The sequence below is a fragment of the Euprymna scolopes genome, chromosome 16 (genome assembly GCF_053919585.1).
Source record: "Euprymna scolopes isolate OS-2025 chromosome 16, ASM5391958v1, whole genome shotgun sequence".
Lineage (NCBI taxonomy): Eukaryota > Metazoa > Mollusca > Cephalopoda > Sepiida > Sepiolidae > Euprymna > Euprymna scolopes.
In genome coordinates this window covers 84,027,802-84,044,542 of record NC_136497.1, presented here as the reverse complement: position 1 = coordinate 84,044,542, position 16,741 = coordinate 84,027,802, and positions in this window count along the sequence as shown.

The window sequence follows — 16,741 nt, the reverse complement described above, 5'->3', positions numbered from 1 at the left end:
AGTCATTTACATTTGCCTAACTGACCTCAATTATCTCTGGCCCTGAATTATAATCATCGCCGGCTCATCAATGTTCCAACCAATTAAATCTAAAGAGGAAACTTTATGAGATGAGTCCCGTTCTGATTGGTCATTTCCCTACTGTTCATAGACTTGGGTTGATAAATTTAATAGACTATTTTTGAAAGACTGAAATATAAACAAATGCATTAAATTAAAAGGTAGTGGCGCAGATTGGAAACCAAACAAAAACCGAAGTGGTTTTTTTCCTTACCTTAAACTAACACACAATTAAATTTTAATAACCTTAAACAAATCATAAAATAACTTTAATATGGCATCTAAACTAACCCAAGATATCTTAACATTACCTTAACATAGCCCTTAACTAACCATATAATAACCTAAACATAACCATAAAATAACCCTAAAAATGTTAACTAACAATTTAATAACCTAAACATAACCTCCAAACTTACCCTAGAACATCCTTAACATAAACTAAACATCTAAACATAACTCTAAACAAATCATACAATAGTCTAAACATAACACGAAATTACTCCCAAAAATTTAAGCATAATCCTAATATAACCTTAAAATTACTTATACATAACTCTAAAACAAGCTTAAAACAAATTTAACATAACCCATAACTAACCCAACCTAAGCTCCATCTACGTCTAAACTAATCTTTGTGCGGTAAAAAACTTAAACCTCTCCTCTCCCGAATATATATAAAAAATAATCTTATTAAGATTAAGAAAAAAATCTTTGGACTATTAACGGCATAAACATTGATATATATATATATATATATATATATATATATATATATATATATATATATATATATGCATGCGTGTGTGTGCCTGCATGCGTATGTGTGCGTTTATTTGTATATATATTTATATATATATATATACATATTTATATATATATATATATATATATATACGTATATGTAAATATACATATGGGAATGAGAAGAATATGGCCTAAAAACAACAACTGCCCACTATAATATACAACATGTCAGCAAAAAAAAAAGACAGCTCGGCGAATAGGAAAGTTATCCAACAAATTCGAAAAAAAGATGTCCGACGTGTTCAATCAGTAAAGGAAATGAACAGAAGAGGAAATTTAAGCAAGTACAGAAAAAGAAAAAAAGGAAAAAAGAAAAAGAAATCAGAAAAAGTATAAGTAATCTTGCTAGAGTCCTAGTCATTTAAGAAAATGTAATCGAGATTTAGGACTCTGCTTAAGGAGATCCTCAAGAAAACATGACATTAAGTTTGCATGAAAAATATTTGCATGCATATCAAATAGCATTTACACGTGCAGTAATTATCCGACTATTGTGCACATTGTAGATGTTGAGATATTCAGTAGAGAACCTTAAATTCATCCAAAGAAAAGCTTTCTATATTTTGTAGGTGGCTGTTCATGTTAAGATTATATGGAACCAAAAGTTGAGTTAATAAAATATGTTTTAGATTAATAATGACGATTGAGAATAGACGAGGGGGAAATTTTAAACAAAAATGTCAGTGTGGCGATTATGAACGATCCGAAGAGTCTACAAAGAGAAAAAATAACGAAAATAAAACTGAGTTTTAAAAATATAAAAGCAAAATAAAATGAAAAAAGAAGAGAGAAAAAGGGAGGAAAATAAAGTGAAGAGATGGTATACAAGGATATAAATAAGGAATAATGAAAATGATGTTTGCTTTTCTTTAAATATTATTTCAGTCCTGAATAGTCTTGTAATTTCGGTAAAAAGTATTGTTACTCTGAATGAATATCGTAGTTCTGTGGATTCGGTCCTCTTATCAGAAGTTTGTCGAGCACGTGTTGTGTGCTGTGTAGGTAATATATCATTGTTGGCGATCTTAAATATGTTTTCTTGTTTTTTTTTACTGATCTTTTCTACACCAAATTATATTAATCACACACACACACACACAAACACACATATATATATATATTCATTTGCTTTACATTATCATTTATACGTAACTACACATTCATGAGCGTATTTGCGTCAGTCAGTAATAAGTAACTAGAGGCGATAATGCTCATACAAGAGTCTGTAATAAGAATTTTCATAACGGACTCTACTTCTGTATATATATATATATATATATATATATATATATATATATATATATATATATATATACACACATATATATATATATATATATATATATTGTTTTAACAAAAACCAAGACTTCAAAGAATAGGTTGATAGCAACAAATAGTGTGTTTCATCGTAAGTTACAATTGTTTCAAGATTATTCGGACAAATCCAAACATTATGTCGTTTGAAAATTTTCACTAGAACAGACTCTCTTCAGACTTATTGAATAAAAACACACATTAACAAAAAAACAATTATGGAAACCATTTCCTTTATAAGGAAACGAAAACAAGCGAAAGAAGTTTACTTATATCGCATCCTTGCAAAGTATTTTTTAAAGATTTATATATTTACTTATTTTCGTACTTCAATTAAAAAAAAATTAAAACAAAGTATCATACAATGTTACCACTAACCCCCATATATATATATATATATATATATATATATATATATATATATATATATATATATATATATATATTGCAGACTTTTGTATGAGCAGCATCGCCCGAAGAGGTTTCTAGTGACTTGAAACTAGCTGACCCAAACATGCTCATGGTAACATAAATTCTTATGTAAAACAAATAAAAAGTATATCTTGTCCTTCTTCGGTATTAGCATTTGTGTATGAAACTCATTTGAATTAATTGGTTGCCTCAACTCTGGAAAATATTAAATTGGAATATAAAGATATATGTATATATATATATATATATATATATATATATATATATATTCCAATTTAATACTTGATATATATATATATATATATATATATATATATATATATATATATATATATATATATATATATTCCAGTGTAATATTTTCCAGAGTTGAGGCAACCAATGAATTTAAATGAGTTTCATACAAAAATCCTAAATACCGAAGTAGGACCAGATATACTTTTTATTTGTTCTACGTAATGATTTATGTCACAATGAACATGTTTTGATCAGCTAGTTTCAAGTCACTAGGAAATTATTGATAGTGTTTCCAGCTAGACGAATGTTTCTTATGAAAGTTTGGCGAGGGGGGACCATAGATTGAAGCTCAGTCGAACACTTTCCATGAAAATAACGATAAAGCAGAGACAAACTCGCAACATCTATTCTGTGAGATAGAAGTTGCAGCGAAGAGAAAAGCACATCTCCCACCATGCCACGAAGTCTATTTTAAACCCTATCAAGGCAAGACAAGTCTTTTCGAGCAGCTCCTGTCCATATGTGGCAAGAGTATTCCATCCATGGACGTATCTTGCTCTTATATAGATAGAGATTTGCATCAGCAGTGAGATATCTACTGGATCTATAGAAGGATCCGACGATTTTTCCAGCAGCCTTGGCAACAGATTTGATGTACGTATTCCATTTAAGATCAGGGATGAAGGTCAAGCCCAGAAGCTTGTCAAAACTTGAGGCCTCCCCAAGACGAGAGCCATTCATTTTAATTGATGCCAGATGGGGCTGCCAGATGCGGATCAGAACGTTGATGATGTAAAGATAGAAGCTTAGTTTTAGATGCATTAAAAGTAACCAACCACTCCTTTCCCCATTGTACAGCGTGATCAAGATCAGAGGAGAGAGAATCGGAAAGAACTTGGCCGTTTACTGTCTTAGATGTGCTACCATAGATGGTAGTATCGTCAGCAAAAATGTCTACGAATGATGTAAAGATGTGATTTGGAAGATCATTAATGTAGATCAGAAAAAGGGTTAGGCCCAGCATGGACCCCTTAGGGACTCCAGCAGTAATACTGTGAGCTTCTGAATTTTGCCCATCAACTACTACTACTACTCTTATGAACCTATCAGAGAGAAATGATTTAATAATTGAGAAGACATTTCCAGCTATACCATAGCTGGAGATCTTTTGAAGTAAACCTTTATGCCATACCCTATAAAAGGCCTTTGATATGTCAAGAGAAATTGCCCTAGAAAGGTTGCCTCTGTCGAGAGATTCGCTAATCCTATGAGATATAACTGTAAGCACATCTGCTGTAGATCTACCGGCAATCTCGTAAACCTTCTTTCCTCCCTGTCTTTTCGTTTAGTTCTAACATTCTATAGCGATATTTTAGACAAGCAAACAAACATTAGCTGTTTCCTAGGTTGGCTGCTGTTTGGAGTGGGTTGTTGAGATATTTCCTTCCACTATATAATCGTCACAAACGGTCACCAACATTCACAACGTTTAGTGCTAAATCAGATATATTATTTATAAATCAAATGTGCTGTGCGATATACCGTCGTGGAAAAACAACCCCCAAAATAGCGTCAACATATTAGTTTAGTAAGCTAAGATCTGAGATAATTTGCCTGGTGAGGCATTAATGTCCTTCGGTTAAAGGCATCTTTTCCCGGGTTTGTCCCATTCTGCAGTCTACCTCACCCCACTCAGGTCTATCTCTATTTGCCCGAAGCCAAACTTTTTCGGAAACATCCCCGAGCCATAAATTGCTGCAGATATATTAGCCTAAGACGAAAAACCCGACCAGATGAATTTATATATTAGATCTGCATTGCAAAATCTTTCAATAATATAATTTATATACTGCACGCAATGTTTCAAGTTAACTTTAACATTTTTTGTATAAATAACTTCGTTAAAATCAAAGGCGTTTGTCTTTTAATCAGTCATATTATTTAACTTGATTGGCATGGATTAATTTGCGGTTTAATTACTTGAATTTCGTTGGCTAATGTTTTCTTTAGAAAGTTGTTTACTTAGACACAACATGGATTGGTTCAGCGTGTTTATATTTCGCTTGATCCATGTTTACCCTTTTCCTTAGACGTCTTTGTCCTGAACAATTAGCTGTGTTTGCCTTTTGTTTGCATAATAAATACCAACTGCAAAAAGTCAAACTTGATCTAAGAGTCAAGAGTCTTTTATTTTGCAATATATTTTTTCCTTTTTTTTTTGTTTTTAATCAGGGAAATCTAAAAAAATAGTTTACAGTAAAAGAACTTCGTTCTGATTAACGAGACATAGACTATAAATAGGACAGACTTTTCCTTTATTTTTATTTAACAATTATATATGATTAAAGAAGTTGCAAAGTGTTTGGATTATATAGGGTCATTTTTTTTTCAGTTCAGAAAAAGAAAAGGAATTCCGCAAGGAATTCCCTTTTTTGTATGTTTTCCATTAAAGAAAATCAAAGTTTAAGGATTGTTATGTACTTTTTAAAAAGTCGAGTTCTGCACACTCTCTCTTTCTCTCTCTCATACTCTCCCCTCTCTCTCTCTCTCTCTATATATATATATATATATATATATATAAATAAATATATATATATATATGTGTGTGTGTATACAAACTGTTTCACAAAACAATCAAACTATAGTTAAAAGTGTTAAATTAAAAAAAAAAAGTTTAAAAAATATATGTTAAAAATAATAAGTTAAAAAATAATATATAGCATACATTCTCTCCATGTTCTTTTTTTAGAGGCAAGCATCGGATTGTACATCGTCTCTACCCTCTGCGCACTACTGGGTGCAGGATGAACCCGATGATTACAGGTACAGACTATAGAACCAGCTGTGCCGAGATCAAATTTATCAGATGTATTACACTCTATAATAAAGAGCAATATGTATTTATTTATAAATACGTATCTACCTCCATCACACGAAATCTTCCCACTGAATGCGAGAAGGGAGTATAACAAAAGAGGCAAGAAGGGCACAATCAATTAATGAGCTCATCCTCGCCGGTCGGTGCGCTCCGTACATTACGCAACACAAATACACACATCAATCGAAATCTCAAAGCAAATTATCATTATCCCTTTTTCTCGGAAATATCATTAACCAAAGCAATTATTTATTTGTATGTTTGCGTGAAAATATTTAACCGATAAACTCTAAAACTGCTGGTCACATAACACTGGAATTAACAGAAAATAGTAATCATACACCAACCATGGTTTACAATTAGAAAAATATTTGTTTGGGTGGATAAATAACACGTACAGAAGTTGTCATGTTTGAATGATAAATGTTTATTTCAACTTGACAACATGTTCCTATTAGTTTTGCGCATGCGCGAATTCATTCACAGCTTGAAGTAATTTAAATTTGAGAACGCAGCTGAAGGACTAAATGTTTTGGTTTCGATTTAAGCTGATGACACCCAAGTCATTTTTTTTCCAAAACTTTTGAAATCAGTATTATATATTAAGTACAATATAATGTTAAATACAGAAATGGCTCTGTAATTATAAATACGATATCGACATGAATTTATTTCAGCGTATTTTCTGACTGGGCAAAGCCGGGCATCCCCTTTGCCGCTAATAAATAAATAAGTAAATAAGTAAATAAATAAAACTTTTTATTTTGGTTTCAATTTTAGTTTCTTAAAAGGCAGTTTAGTGAAAAGTTTAGTTGATCCTGTTTCCGATCTGGAAAGCTTTTTTGTCATGTCAATCAACGTTTGATGACTACGGCTTTATTTCGAGCAGCTCATCATGTTTATGTTTTGTGAGCCGATGAAAAAAAAAAGCAACGTAAAGGATGCTAATAGTGTGAGAAAAATCAGAATGGAAAGGCAAACGCAATTCGGTGCTCATCGACGAACATTCGCTTCGAAGTGGTTGAAAAGGGGAAGGAAAAACAATACGAAATCGTTTAATCGTTTAAGTAGAGTCAGAGAAAAGTCAATTGCCATGGATGTAATCTTTTCAAAATGTCACTTGATTGTTTGTCTTGGATTAATTTACTTTCAACTTTCTTTTCGGTAAAGGTCGCGCTCAGAAAAGAACTGATAAAAAAATTCTGCATAGGAATTAAAAATGTTTTTGTGTAGTTGTTTGTGTTAAATATTATTAATTTATATTATTAATACATATTATAAAACAAGGAATCATTTCGAGTTAAAATTCGAGTTTCCTTTTTAAATAAACATGGCGTCAGGTCAAATTAGGTGACTATTTTGTTCGCTTCAGCTTATTGACATCACAGTAACATATTTCAAGCGTTCCTTTTTCAATTTTATATGCATAATACTAACTGGATTTAAAATAGAAATGAATATTTATTTTATGCTAGCATTTCAGCTCGGCGTTGCCCGGGTGTTTGGATCTGTATATTGAGCAAAAAAAAAAAACAGTGGTAGTAGGAAGGCAGGCTCGAACCCATACCGCAAAGGACGAAAAGAACGGGGTAAAACCTAACGTTTATGCTGTTACGACCACCGCCAAACCGGAAGCGACATTTTTTAAAATTAAGGCTAGACAATCTAAAGGAGAGGATAACTTAAAAAAATATCGGCGAAAAAAGTGCCTCCCTGTAGAAAAGTGCCTAGTTGAAGGGGAAGATATTAATGTTTTTAGCCAATTTTTCGATATTCATAGTATGAAAGGTCGAACTTTAAAACGATACTGATCTTGGTAAAATCCGTCGCCTCTATTGAAAGTTTAAGACAGACATGCAAACAGAATACATACATATATTTATATATTGGTAACTAAAAATTTCTGAACCAAACTGATGAAAAAGCTTGCCCTATCTCTGAATACCCTTTATGTAAAATTTCAAATATTTAGACCATAAATTGTCTGAGTAATTTGGAAGAGACCGCAGAGATCAATTTTTTAAAAACTTTGACCCCTATTATGACCCTTTAAAATTTGTTGTTTTGGGCTCAAATCAATTTATTAAGTTAGATCCATGTCCAAGGAACCTATATCTAAATTTTCAAGTGCGTAGACACAAAATTGTCGGAGGAGTTTGTTAGAGTTCTCAAAGGTCAAATCGTTGAACTTTGATCCTTTAATCGCCAAATTTCTGCCCAAAAACCGATCACATCGATTTTCCCCAATCTCAGTACCCTGTATATCAAATTACGAGTTTCTAAACTAAAAATTGACAGAGTTATTGCGTAGGGAAATGTACACAGATACACAGACGCACACACAGACACATTCACTTTTATATATGTATATATATATATATATATATATATATATATATATATATACTAAAAACAACATATAAGTTATTGTAGTCTATACAGGATTTTTCTAACATACTTATCTGACAACGATCTTTAAACATTACCTATTTTCTCAAAGTGTTCTTTTGTATATTATGTTAGATGTAGCAGGCCAAAGCCGAAGGTATGCTCGTCGGCGATTGTTATGACCCTTATAATATTTGTAACAATAGAATATAATAATAGCAAAATAAATATGAAAAAATCATTTATTTTATTATGATTAATAGAAAGGGGTGTAGAACATACACAATAATTTAAAATAAATCAACCTTTAGAGTCTGACGTACTCTTCGGTAAGGGCCATTTTCAAGTGACGTGGACTTTAGGTAGAGTTTTGAGAAAAGATACGATGATTTGGTTAGTCAATAATCTGGAGGGAGAGAGAGCTCGCAGTAGAGGAGATCAGAATACATTAGTTAAGGATAATGGGAAGACATCGGTAATAAATGTAGCTGAAAAGACAACCCGAGATTTGCTGATTTATTGTAATGTATCTTCTTCTAACTAGATCAGAGACGGACCAGGTATGTTTCTTCAAAGTGTCCGATATTACAACCACAGAGAACTGTTATTTGTCCATTTTTGTTACGTGTCCGTTTTTTAAATGTATCTGTTGTCGTAAGTATTATACAACTAGGCAATACCCGAGTTAGACTTCTTAATTACATAATACACACCACTCCATATTATACAGAATCCCCCGTCAATATTACATATTCGATCTGGTACCGTAATATATAGAAAACCCGACAACATAACAATTAGGACTAGCCGACATTTGGGTAGATAGTGTCCTATAAGCTTATTATATTCACATGCAGATATAAAAACAAACAATTCAAACACACATAATGCAATATAAAGTTCATGTTGGTGGTGAGCTTTATTTGTTTTATTTATTTTATTTATTTTTCTTCACATGCTTTGATAATGGCAGCGTTACTCCCAAATATCAACATATATTTTTCGAACCCTGTGCAACGGTAAGTGAAATTAGACAAATGAAAAAAAATAAACACAGAAATATCATACAAAACGAGAGCTTTACTAATTTCGTTCGGATCAAAGAATGTCTTTCGAAAAAAATTTTTCTAAAAAAGCTCGATGATCTGAAAAAAAAACCCGGTCAAACTTTCGTTTTTGATTATCCATTTTGTGTTTAATTTGTGTTTCCTTTCGTATTGTTTTGCCACATCCTGTCTACCTTGCGTTTCATTTTATGTGAGTAAGTGAAAGATCTAAAGAAAGAGTTAGATTCAACTTTTAAGTTTTTTATAAAAAAAAGAATAAAACTTGTATCATCTTTCGAAACTGATTACATTTTGTTTCTGAAGTCTTGTAATGAGGATTGATAAATCCGATTATTTGGATTATTTGAATTATTGTTCCTATCTTGAGTGTTATTCGCACAACGTTTCGGCCGATGTGTTACAACAGAAAAGCTTTCTCCTTTCCACGTATGTAAAAAGGCTAACTAGATAAGTAAAAATGATATTAGGAAAAGGCTAGAATCGAGCCCTGTAGGCAAGTGTTAAAAGATAGTGGATAATTGAAATCTAAGGAATACAGTCGATTGTTAACTCTTTTAGAAATAACTAAATATTATTTATATTAGAAAAAGAGCGACTGTCCATCACTAGAAATAACTGGATATTAAATCTGTCTGTTAAAAGAATAGACATTGCGAGTATATAGATAATGATTAAAAATAGGTTAGGTATTATACAATTAAAATTGGGAATTCTTTGTTTGCCAGAAGTGTGTCTGGACCGACATATGTGAAATCCACATGAAATTTAGTCAAGTTGGTTAAAAGCACACCTCTGATGTCACAAACAAATGAAACACTCGATATATTGAGATGGGGTTCGAAGTTAGATGAGGAGATGATAATCACAGTCGCAGTTAGAGACAAGAGTCGGATAGTGACTCTTGTGAAGCTGATACTCTTAGAGGCGAAGCGTGGTAGAGAGACCATGTAGCTGTACAAGTTTAATGAATAAAGAAATCGTCTAATATTTTGTAACGTTTGTCTTCGTGTCTTCATTACTACTGAAAGGTAAATGTGTTTTGATCATCATCATCTTCTTAATGAACATTGTATAACTCCCCCCTTGTGTTTAGAAAAACTGTATAAATGCCGCAGCTCCGTATTAATAATATGATATCCACAAGAATCATCACAGTCGTCATGTGTATAATCATTATCTTATATATTATTAATCATTATAATATGTCATTATCGTCTGTATTATGTTATGAGGTTGTTGTGCGAAGAACACTCAAGACAGAAACAATAATTCAAATAATCCAAATAATCGGATTATCAATCCTCATAACGTTATCTTATATATTATCCATCATTATAATATGTCATTAGCATCTATATTATGAGTTCCCGTTATATGTGTCTCTAATATGAACCCTCCGCTACACAACAGATTATATTTTCGAACTCGGGAATCTTTCTAAGTATGAAACTCCTGTGGATTATCTAAGGTGTTCCATTCGAAAATCCGTACAGACTCGCGAGTTTGACAAACATTCCCGAATTAGGCAATATACACTTTAAAATTGTCGGAAGTTACGTCGCATTGCATACAGCCTTACACACACACACACACACACACACACACACACACACACACACATATATATATATATAATATTTACATATATATATGTATATATATAATGTTTACATATATATATGTAAATGTTATATATAACATTTACATATATACATATATAATTTACATATTAATTTAATTTTATTTATTGATTGAGTTTTACTAACAAGGAGCCAACTATCAAACCATAAAGCCACTGGAGGATAAAGGGGAAATGAGATGAATAGATTGTAGATTGGATGATGAGAGGATATAAAATGATAAACGAACTTTAGGTAGTACGCAAGCCTTCTAGACCTTTTCCTTACAACTTCCCCTGAGCTACGTTCATGTTCCATTCTGCCTCCTCTGGGATCTTCTGATCACTCTGTTGTATCAGATAAGATAAAAATGAAATGTAATAAGTCTTTAGACGTACCTCACTACCTTACTGTATATCGATACTCCACGGCTGACTGGGATAGCTTCCGTACATTTAAATCTGATCTACCTCTGCATTCCATGTTTTAAAAGGATGTGTCATCTATAGTATTAGATCTGACCGAATGGTTAATTGTAGGCATAGACCCATTCATACCATCCAAATAATTCCAAGAAAAATCTAACAGCCAGCTATGGTTCTCCCAGAATGTGCTGCTGCCATCGCGCACAAAAATCACTTTTTCCATAGCTACCAACGTAATAGATGCACTGGGATTAAAGCTGCTTTCAGAACTGTATGCAACCACTATAAAAGAGTAATAAAAAATGCAAGAGAGCTATATCCTCAGTCTGTTCAATCCAAAGTAGCTGAGCAGTTTTGGCAAATAGCAAACAGTATCCTGAACAGAAGCGGGCGTTATATCCCCACCATCATCAAGGGACTCGAGGTCATCTCGACAGCATCAGACAAGGCCAAACTATTTGCCAAGAACTTAGCAGCTAAGTCGACCCTATGCGACGAAGGCCATCAACTCTCCGTATTTCCTCCTATAACAGACAACACGCTATGCAACATACAAATATCTGTGCGTGAGGTTGTCAAGCTAATCAAGAACCTTGATTCCAGTAAAGCAACTGGCCCTGAGGGCATTCCAATCATAGTGTTGAGAAATCTTCAACCAGAACTTGCCCATACTTACAAAACTGTTTAAGCGTTGCCTTAAGGAGAAGTGCTTCCCCACACCAAGGACAACCTCATTAGTATGCCATGTATTTAAGAATTCAGGTTATAAGTCATCTCCCTTTCAGTACAGACTAATAAGTCTCCTGTATGTCATGAGTAAGTTGCTGGAATCCATATCAAATAGAGAAGTAATCAACCACTTTAACAGAAATAACCTTCTTAGTGACATGCAATATGGTTTCCATCCTGCCAGATCTACAGCAGATGTGCTAACGGTTATATCTTATAGGATCAGTGAACCTCTTGACGAAGGCTTCCTTTCTAGGGCAATTGCTCTTGACATATCAAAGGCCTTCGATTAGGTATGGCATAAGGTCTTACTCCATAAGATTTCTATCCACGGTATAACTGGAAATGTTTTCTCAATCATTTAATAATTTCTCTCTGATAGGCTCATAAGAGTAGTGGTTGGTGGGCAGAAATCAGAGGCTCACAGTATTAATGCCGGAGGTCCTCAGAGGTCCATCCTGGGCTCAACTTTCTTTTTGATCTACATCATTGATCTCCCAAAATACATACTTAAATCATTCGTTGACATCTATGCAGATGACGACCATCTACATCAACACATCTAAGGCCGTAAATGACAAAGTTCTCTCTGATTCTCCCTCCTCTGATATTGAGCGCACAGTACAGCGGGGGAAGAGCTGGTTGGTTACCTTTAATGCATCTAAAACCAAGCTCTTATCTTTATATCATCAACGCTCTGTCCCTATCTTGCATCAATTGAAACGGATGGCTCTCGTCTAGGGGATGGCCCTCGTCTAGGGGAGGCTCCATGTTTTGATAAGCTTCTGGGCTTGACCTTTACTCCTAACCTAAAATGAAACACGTACATCAAGTCAGTTTCCAAGGTCGCTGGTAAAATGGTAGGATCCTTCTACCGCTCCAGATGATATCTCACTACTGATGCAATTCTCCATCTATATAAAAGCCAAGTAAGTCCAAATATGGAATACTGCTGCCACATCTGGGCAGGAGCTGCTAAAAACAGCATATTCTGCCTTGACAGAGTACAAAATAGACTTCCTGACTTAGTGGGGGATGCCCTTTTCTCTTCCCTGCAACCTCTCTCCCACAGGAGAGACGCTGCGAGTCCGTCTTTGTTTTATCGTTACTTTCATGGGAAGTGCTCGTCTAAGCTCCAATCTCTGGTCCCCCTCCTCGTCAATCTTTCACGATAAACACCCGTCTAGCTGAAATCACTGTCAAAATTTGTCCCCATTCTTTATCTGTGCCAAAACAAAAACGTAGATTCCATGAACAAAGTTTCTTTCTTAAAAGTGCACGCCTGTGTAATTCTCTTCCGTTTTCCTGATTCCCACCTGACTACAACTTGGGTGTCTTCAAATCCAACATAAACAAATTCCTGATGAACCGCACTCTTAAGTAATGACACTTTATCAAATCTCCAATACTAACGATTACTACGATACTATCCCATTGATTACTGTACATGCACTAACCCTTATCCGCGAGTGGCTTCCGGGCCTTGATAAATGCTGCTTACCATTAAAAAAACGAAATAAACAAAATGTAATTATGGTTTATAACAAGGGTTTGTTGACAGTATATTTGCAGATAACCATACATCGCTCGCAATGAAGCAGCACCGTGGTAATGTTATATAGATTAGGTTTTTATTGCATTTCAATTTTTGCAAATATTTTAAATACGACGAAATACACCATTCGCAGATCAAATACTGCTAAAGATTTAATCATTAACAGCAGCATCATTATCGTTATCATCATCAGTATCGTCATCACTATCATCATTATCAGCAGCAGCATTGTTTTAACAGGCTAGCATGCGTTTAGAAATTTACTTCGATACTAATATATCTCTGGCCAAGTATTTATTTATCCCCTTTCTACCAAGACCATCTTTATCACTTCCTACCATGTTTTCCTTGGCATTCCTCGTCCAGCTGACCCGGTTACCTTATTTTCGTACGCTTACTAACTTACTAACCTTAATACTCTTATCCATTCTTCCGATATGGCCATACCATCGAAGTCTACTGTTCTACACATATAGTGACCACATTCATTCTTTCTCTGAGTTTGACAGATCTAAGCTTGGATTTGTCACCAGATAAGCATCAAAATTTCATCTTTAATTATTTTCCCAATATTTATGAATTAATCTAGTTTATTAAGACTATTGGTGCTAATATAGAGAGTTATCCGCGCTATTTTTTAACGTTTAATTAAAGTTTTATGATATGATTTTTTTTTTATTCAATTGTAAGGTTAAAGTATAGAATAGTTACAAAATACACTCCCCTCCCCATGTTTTATTTTATATGCTGAGCCAATCTGCTTTTGTGGTAATAAAATGTTGTTGTTTTTTAAATAATAACGTTATTTCAGCACGGATCACTCTCTGCATGAGTACCAGGCTATTTTTACTTTATTAAGTATTTTGTTAAAACATATGTATTATTAGAGAAAAAAGTTCAGCTTGTGGGTTTAGTTTTTTGTGATTTTTATTGGCGATAATTGTCTTGAGCATTGATGATTTTATTTAAGCTACTGATTTCTTTTTACATTTTAATCAATTATAGGAATCTCCAAAAATTCACGATCTATGAAAACAATGTTAGTAGTTATTTAAAAACGGTAGTGTTTGATTATGTTGTTAAGTGGCAATTTTAGTCATCTATAACTGCTATAAAGTTTCACCGCTCACTCATTTTTGGACGAAAGTTCAAACAATTACTACAGTTTATAAATCACTTTTTCTAGCTCTATTTTGAAAATATTTTTTTAAAATTTTGTTCAGTAAAACAAAAGTTAGGATGAATTTTCTGGTGTTCAACATCGTAAAAATATATAAGGACGTGAGCGACGCTTTTTATGACTGGTTTCCATAGTAACCACATCGCTTCAGCAACTACTGTTGCTACTAATTCACTGCTGTTGCGTAAAGAGAAGTAACAAGTGAAACAGAGAGAATGAAAGCATGAAAGGGAGTTAATTGGGTGAGTATTGAAAGCAGACGAGTGCCGTACATTGTTATTACATATATGTTTATGGGGTCAAACAAATAAGACTGAAATTAAAAAAAAGAAAAAGTGAATTTATTGGAAGCCTACAAAAATCGTGGATCTGTATCGGAATGGCTTCAATAAGTATCTATAATCGAAAATTTGAAAAATCCAGTGAAAGAAGGAACAGGGGATTTTGTCCGAAGTAAACACCTTATATAGCCTAACATCATAAGTGGATTTGAGAAATTTTATTACCACAAAAGCAGATTGGCTCAGCATATAAAATAAAACAGTAAGTTCTGTGATATGTTACTGGCTCGTGCGAAAGAAATGTTATTGTTTAAATCACGACTAAGCCATGTAATCTTCCTTTTTCTTTTGAAGCTTAAATACATTCCATTATCACCGCAAAGCAGTAACGTCAATCATAAATTTAACAGCATACTCTTTGATATTAGGGGCTTATTCGATATAGAATTTACTGTTTAGAGCACAATTATGTCACGATACTTCATGTTAACATTTTACACTCTAAGTCAAGCCGTTCTATATAAAAATAATTTAATGAAATCAATAATAGTTTCTTTACAGTGAAATGTAAACTACAATTTATTGCCGATTGCACCGCGTCGTGATAGTTTCTTAACTAAAGCAGGTTGAACAATGTGAGCATGAAAAGTAATATGGTTAAGCTTAAACATGGAAAGCTAAAGGACTAGTTGGTAAAATTGGAAAGGAAAAAGACATTGTTATGATATTATGATTATTTGACTCTTTTTATTTTTTCTTCTTTCATTCTCCTTTCTTTTTTTCCTGTCTTTTGTTTTTTGTCTATTTTCATATACACTTTTATTCTACACCATTTTTCTTCGAGAAAGAGAGAGAGAAAGAGAGGGTAGGGGACAGAGCTATAAAGAGAGGGAAGAGATATATAAATAGATATGTAAAAAGATAGAAGGAAGAACGATATTGCAAAAAATATACAGATCAATAAAAAGACATAGAAAGGTATAGAAAGGTAGATAGATAGGAATATATATATATATATATATATATATATATATATATATTGCAGTATAAAAATGCGAGCATGAAAAGTAATATGGTTAAGCTTAAACATGGAAAAGTAAAGGACTAGTTGTTAAAATCGGAAATGAAAAGGACAAGATATTCTAGTAAAAAATATTAAAAAATCTATAACTTAAAATATTGCAGCATTAAGATTTTTTTTAAATTCAATTTATAGCATGTAATCGATTCTACATGTTTTCTGGTGTGCCTACTGAAATGCTTTCGTCGACTTCCCCGTCCGTTTTCCCGAACTGGTTAACTCAAATTCCCCCTGACTAACTGACTACGTGTATATATGTAAGCAAAGCAGACCGAATTACGCGCTGTTCACTTAAGCTACATCATTGCTTACTTTACTAACCAAATTTCAATCTACTTTAAAATTACTAAATTGAGTATATTTATTTTATTTGTCAGTATTTAAATTCCTAACTAAACATTCCAACACAACAACAGATAACAATTGTATTACCATGCCTTGCAATATCCTCGGCGTTGCCCCGTAATGCTAACATAATACCGCACAAGCACTATATTGTAGCCTGTAGCAACGCTGTTTCGTAGTAATGTTTTCCCAAGACGTAGGGTCCTTGGAAAGGAACTCTGTAAACAGCAATAATTTTTGGTAATACGTATGAATTTATTTCATAAGAACATAAATACACGGTATGTGTAAGGTTTTGAAAGCCGCGAAAAATATAAAACAGCAGGCGATACTTAACATTCGA